This window comes from Tamandua tetradactyla, chromosome 3 (assembly GCF_023851605.1).
Source record: "Tamandua tetradactyla isolate mTamTet1 chromosome 3, mTamTet1.pri, whole genome shotgun sequence".
Lineage (NCBI taxonomy): Eukaryota > Metazoa > Chordata > Mammalia > Pilosa > Myrmecophagidae > Tamandua > Tamandua tetradactyla.
The window spans coordinates 97,627,228-97,634,247 of NC_135329.1; the positions used below are offsets into that span (position 1 = coordinate 97,627,228).

The 7,020-nt window shown below is 41.4% G+C and overlaps 1 pseudogene; it reads left to right on the forward strand.

Annotated features, from left to right (window-relative positions):
- The first annotated feature begins 4,754 nt into the window (after positions 1-4,754).
- LOC143676254 (etoposide-induced protein 2.4 homolog) lies at positions 4,755-5,633 on the forward strand (annotated as a pseudogene).
- The last annotated feature ends 1,387 nt before the right edge of the window (positions 5,634-7,020 follow it).

The following is a 7,020-nucleotide window of genomic DNA, read 5'->3' on the forward strand; positions in this document are numbered from 1 at the left end:
ATGCATGTATTATGTATTTATGCATACTATATATGTAAATATTATCTATAAACTTTGTTAATGTGTAGACTATCTCTGGAAGAATGCATTGAAACTGGGAATAGTGGTTGCTTCTGGGGGAAGAATGAGGAAACTGGGGATTTAGGATGGAAACGGGATATACTTTTTTTACTGCTCACAAAATAGAAAGAAAATATATTTGCCATATAGCATTTGCAGGAAATTTTGGCTTTATTTGGCAGTTGTAAAAATTGGGCTTATGTGCAGAAAGTTTATTGAATTTTGTTTACAGAATAAAATAAAGAATTGACAAACAATCTCAGCATGGAAATTTAAACTTGGGCAATAAATATAACAGCTAAGAAATATTTATCTGGCCTCACAGCTACTCTTCCTTTGGGAGATACAATGTCCCTGGTGAAAAATGGAAAAAATGATCTCATATTTTCTCTTGGTGACAAACCCACTGTTCACAATACACCTATTTCCCTGTGTCCCACAAACATTTCTCTGAATGGGAATATAGTGTTCCAGGGCCACTCCAAAAGCCATATTCAAAGTTTGTATTTCTCTTTGGGAAATGCACACGGGGGAGGAAGTTTGAGTAGTGAGAAAGTCTTTTTCACATTTTTTTCCCACGCTGCAATAGTAGCACCAGCAGGGCTGGAAAAATAATGTTCGAGCCTGAAGACACACAGGGTAGCTACAGAGACCTCCTTTGATATCTCTGAAGTCATTTTAAATGGGGCCATTTTGTCTCAGTCGCGCAACTCATCCAGAACCTAGTACAGTTATCTATTGTCGCCCCGCTGATCACCTGTCCCTCCCATGATCTTTGTGTTTGATCCTGGAGACATTAAGCAGCTCGGAGAGCGAAAGCATCATTGAGTACCCTGCCAGCTGCCCTCGTCAATCGACATGATAGAGAGAACCTTTTTATTTGCCATTTACCCACTGCCAGGGAGGGTGTGCTGGGGTGAGTGGTGTATGTCTGAAGAGTTCAGCAGGGGGTTCAGTCTGCAAAAAGAGAACCGAGTTAAAGCACAGACGAAGGTAGTGCTTTTAAGTAAAGAAGTGATGTCAACCACCAGGTGATCCCCTTAGAGAATGGAGTTCTACTGAACGGTTTGAACAATAGCTTCATGGGATATCTTGGCTCTTTCCTTAAAGGGTCAACTTGGTCTGGGCGCTCCTTTCCACCGACTCAGTGGGTAGTGCCAATGACTCCCTGCCTAATAAAGAGCTTTTTCTATTTCTTTCTTTTTTTTTTTTTTTTCATTTGGACTGCAGTACTGAAGTAACTGCCTTGCAAAAGCCTGTCTATGCCTGGCCACTATTATCTGCCCATGCAGCTGAGGTCAATGGCAATGGACCTGATGCCTGGAGTAGCTGAGTTGGACACGCTTCCCAACAGTGGAAAGTTAGACCATGTTCAGGGGATACACTGCCTATCAATTAGTATAGAAAGGATAATTTCATTGCATTGGGTTAAATTCCATTATTTTACAGATGGAAAATTTTCCCCAAGTACATGTACTTAGCTTGACTCTGAAACGAAAAGATGTGAGACCTTAATCCCTAACTCTTAACTCTAAGAGTTTGTGCCTGACTTTCCAATTCTTCCTTGCTATGAAGTACCATCCTCCCGGTGAGAGAGCTAGGGATGTGTGCATTTTCCAGTTCACTCTAATTGCTGGTGTTGTTGGTCTCCCCTAAAGACCACTCCTCCTTTCCCCTGAACATGGTCTCCTGAACATGGGGTCATATCTATATTCATTTTCTATTGCTGCCATAACAAATTGCCCCAAGCTTTGCAGTTTATAATAATGCTAATTTCTTATCTCAAACTTCTTTAGGTCACCACCGATGGCTTGGCTGGTTTCTCTACTTTGAGTCTCATGAGGCTGAAACAAAGGTGCTGGCTGGGCTCCATTCCTTTCTGGAGGCTCTGGGAGAGAGTTTACTTCCAGGGTCATTCACTTCGACAGAATTCAGTTCCACATGGCTTACTTGCTGGCAGTTATCCAGCTTCTTAGCTTCTAGAGGCCACCCACATCCTCTGGCTTGTGGTCCTCCTCACTTTCACAGCCAGCAGTACTGGGTTGAACGCCTCCATATTTCAAATCTCTTGTGCCTCATCTTCCACTGTATTTCTCTAACTTCAGCAGGAAATGATCCTCTGCTTTCAAGGGCTCATTTGATTAGATTGGACTCACCTAGAGTATTAAGGGTAGCATCCCATTTCAAGGTCCTTAACCGTAATCACATTTTCAAAATCTCTTTTGCTAATAAGGTAACATATTCATGGGTTCCAGGGATTAAGACATAAACATAGACAGCTGTAGGGGACCATTGTTTGGACTACCACAATATCTGCTTGTTGATTCTTGTATCACACAGGCCTACAATAGAGCCTGGCTCATATCAGTATCAAATAGTTGAGTAATGAATGGTCGTGTTCAAATTAGCTTGAAATTATTTCTATAAAGACAGTTGGTTTAATTCCACACAGCACCACACTGTTTCCTTCTTGTACTGGGTGTCCTGTGTGTTATCATCCCCTAGTCTACCCCTGAGCTCTGGCAAGCCAGTGGACTTTGTCCTATTCATTAGAAAAATTAGAACAAGTAGAAAATGTCTTCAGTCTCTTGAGTTTGTAATTGTTAGATCAGGGATTTCATCAAGTGTATTTCAATAACTCTTAAGCATTTATTTCAAGTGGCTACTATAAAAAAATAACGTGTACATTGTTGAAAAGTTAGAGAGCTACTCTTCCCTGATGTAAATTATTTCTGCTGCCTGTTGACTTGTTCTCTGTACTACTGAGTTTGTGGATTTAATCTTTTGAACATTGTGCAGAAAATGACTAAGTTTTGGGATAACTCTTGTCTGATGAAAGCTTTTCTCAGACATTCTTTGATCTTAGATGACTCCCTGCTTCACTCTCTTAATATTTATCCTCTCTTTCCCATCTTTATCCAGCACCTGGTGTCAAATGTGGGAACTGAACGTAGGAAGTATACAGAACATTGCTGTGCCAATCCTTTGTCATGTAAGCATGTATAAGAGCCTTGTGACAACCACTCTTCCCTGAAATTATTTAACTTTGCATGCATACACACTATACTGGAGACAGTATAGTGAACTGAAAAGAGCCAAGGTTTTGTAATTATGTTTCTAAAAATTAACAGTTACACATCCCTTAAAATGCATGCACCTCAGTTTCCTCACGGTAATGAAATGAGCCTCATGGTGCTTACATAAGGAGTAGTTCATGTCATTGTTCCTTGATAAACTCAGAAACAATCTGAGAAAAGAATTTTCCTATACATTTTTAAATCCTTATGATCCACAAACACACATCACTCACAGCCAGTACAGTTGCTGATAAAGTTGAGGAGTAATATGGCCCATTATAAGAATCAGAAACATTAGGTAAATAGTATGAGTAAGATAGGGGGTAGGTTGTACAAATTGTTGGGCCCAGAGGTCCCAAAGGCTCCTAAGGACAAATCCATAAAAAGATTTTTCAACCAATTCAACTCTTAGTGGGAGGGGGGAAGGCTGGGAAAATTCAAAAACCATTTTTGGTTTTCCCATTGATATGGATAGATATATTTTAAAGTAAGTATGGAGAGGAATGGAGAATGAATGAAAGAAAGGGAGAGAGACAGAGAGCGCTAACATTTTTTTCACCATTTTTTTTATACTTATCCCCACTCTTAAAATTTCCCCTCTTAAGTACCAATCCTTCCCCTTCCCCCCGCATTCAGTCTCATGTTGATAACTTCTGTGCACAGCATGAATCTCTGAGGCACTCTTGGCCCCTCACTGCAAGGATAATAGCTGTTTGATGCCATTGTTACCAACCCGTCTCTCAGAGGGATCCTGAGCACAGCCGGCAGCAGGTCCACAGAGAAGCCGCTTAGACCCGCACAGCCCGGCTCAGAGCCTTGGAGCCCCACGAGCCTCAGTCACCACCAGCAGAGAAAGCTGCAAGGGGCTGCAAGGGAACTAGCAAGTTAAAGACGTCTGTTTTTCTCCAAACAGGTTTCTGGTAATGTAGGAAGAGATTATGCATTTTTTAATAATAAGGCCTGCTGAGAGAAAGATGGATACCAACTCAAGGGAGGTAGAATCTGTGCTTTCATAGAAAATGAGCAGAAACCCTGGCAGCTAAGATGCACTAGCATGTACTTTTGCTTTTTTAGGAATAAGCCCATGTCTGAGCTGAAGATCAGCACCGCAGGAATCACAGCTTATAGCAGACAGGTGAGTATGTTTAGAAAAATAGTAGCTTTTTGAAAAATTTGACCGGGGAAAATATAGGGAATGTCTTTTGAAAATAAAAAGAGAGAGAAGATATGTAGATTCAGTTGTTCTTCCAAGACTGAAGCAGCCTTAAGAACTAAAATTATTCTTCAAGAAGAATTTATCTGGAATAGAATTTGGATGTGATTGTTGTATTTGTGTTTGCTTTAATCTGAAACATTAATCTATTCATTTTTAGAGATCTTTATACGATTCTAATTTTCAGTGCAGTATCCGGGTCTGGCGATTCTCCTCTTATTAGATCGCACCTTCATCAGCTAGAAGGGGCTTGTGAATAGTTTTCATTCATATCTTCCCTGGGGCAAGAGTGGGAGGAAGGGCCCTGGGAGAGCCCTTGCAGGAGCGGGTGGCTGGGTCCTTCACGATGACAGACTTGGGGGTGGTTCTCCCTCTGTGTAGTTGGTAGTTTGCATGGTGAAGAGATGGCTGCCAGTGTCAAAACCTTTCTCTGGGACGTTAGCAGGGTATTTGCACCATCACAAAGCTAGATGCTCGAATCTAGCAAAAGAGAGAGGAGCAGCGGTGGTGAAGAACAAGTAATGTCTTGGTCCAGCCCAGAGCCCAGAGCCCAGAGCATAAAGCAGAAGTAGGAAAGTGAACCACCTATTGTTAGTAGAATTTTCCAATGCTATGCTTGGAATGGCCGATATTCTGGTTCAGTCTCCTCTTGTTTTACTAGTGGTTATTCCTGTGCTTCAGTCAGTAGCAGCACAAATTATTGGTGATCCATCACTACCTGGTGATATTTGGTCGTGACTGGAATTCTTCCCCACATCAATTTGCAGTGTTCTTTGCATGCTCTCCCTGTTTGTGCTTAGCAAAGTTGTCAATGCCATTTGGTTTCAGGATAGAGCTGATCTGGCATTTGAGGCATCAAGGAGAAAGACTCATCCATTCCTTAGAGTCAACAAATAATTGCTGACATGCTCTTCAACCTTTTGCTGCAGGCTCTTTTCCTCATCAGGAAATGTTTATGAGTCTCTTTCCCATCCATCTCATTGGCCAGCTGGTTAGTCTCTTGCATATGTCCGTTTTCTACTCTCTTAACAGCTTTGAGTATCACTGGCTCAATAAAGGAATTGAAACGCACCAGTAGCTGTCAAATATAGAAAGGAATTGGCCTTACTACTTTGGATTTGGTTTGTCCCTAGCCTTTTTCACAGCAGTGCAGTCCTCATACATTATCAGTGGCTGCCTCTTCTCTATCTTCTTTCCCTTATTTGTTACCAGTGCTCATGAAGCAAAGACCCCTGGCAATGCATACCTTTGCCAGTTGTGTCTCTTTTCCTTGGTGGTCTTAAGCAGCAGACCCTTCCACAGAATGGTCTGTCTGCAGTCTGCCCTGACTAGTTCAACCTCTGCAGAGAAGTTCTCTTTACCACATCCATCGCCTGCCAAATTGAAGGTTGCTGCATGCCACTGAACTCTTGCCATCCGAAGGGAACGGGTGGGACTTGAAGGAAACTATGGCAGATCTTTTCCCTGTTTACTTCCGCTATGCAGGGAGGGCAGGACCCACTCTCCCAAAGCCTCTCTGCATATTCTCTTCTCTCTGATGAATTGGAATTTTTATGTTTATGTTGCACATAAGCCAGACTCTTCTGAGTCCAGTATGTGGATTTTTAAAAGCACTGTGAGTCTGAAAGGACCACAGGTTTTTCTGCAGCTATTTTTTAGTGCTTGCCAGCCCCTGTGTCTGGATTGATTTGAATATTTTGTTTTTCTCCCTGTCCCATTTACCCCTCTAACTCCCCTTCCTACCTTCCACCACCCTTGGATGAATGGATTTTGTAAATCTAGCTGTTGTAAGTTGTGGATTTGTTATTTTTTTCTGTGACGTACATTCATCACATGTGGGGGTAAAGGAATTAATCCCTGGTCACTCCCTTTATAACCATCACTGCCTTGTTTCTTGTAACTCAGGTTAGGTTTTGGTCTCTTCCTCCACTACATAAAAAAAAAAAAAGGAAAAAAATGAGCATGAAGACATGGGACAGGTGGAAAGATCTCCTAGCTAGATCTGCTGGATATTTTTTTTTGGCGTACATGGTCCGTGAATCGAACTCAGATCTCCCACATGGAAGGTGAGCACTCTATCACTGAACTACCCATACAGCCAGATCTGCTGGATTTTTGAGGAGTTATTTCTTTTCTTCCCCTTGAAGGGGAAAAAGCTTTTTTCATTGGTACATTTAAAGTTCCCCAAGTGCGGAGAGGTACCAGTTCTGGATAAGTGCCACTGTAATGCAGAATGGTCAGAGAACCTAAACTTTTAAACTCTGAGAGGTCTGAAATGTATGCTTGGCCACTGCCATGTCTGTCTGGTATTTCAGAAGAATATTGGGTGCTGCAAATAGGAACTGATGGGGTAAAGTTATTAAACACATTATACCTGTGATTGTTTGGCTTTTTCCTGTCATGTTGAGAGACTGAATGTAGGGGATAGAGCAGGCAGGGTGTCAAAACAGTTGTACAATTTTAAAATATCACAATTAAATATGAGCTGCTTTCCAAAAAAAATGGGAGGAAATTTTAAAATATAGCCATTAGACATTGGACAGATTGATGGAAAATTTGTCTTGATTCTAGAGTGAATATCAAACTAAAAAGTTAAGAAAAAAAGCTTAAGTTACCTTCAGCATTAATCTTTAACTATCCCTCTTTCCTATCATGTACATACCTCTCAGT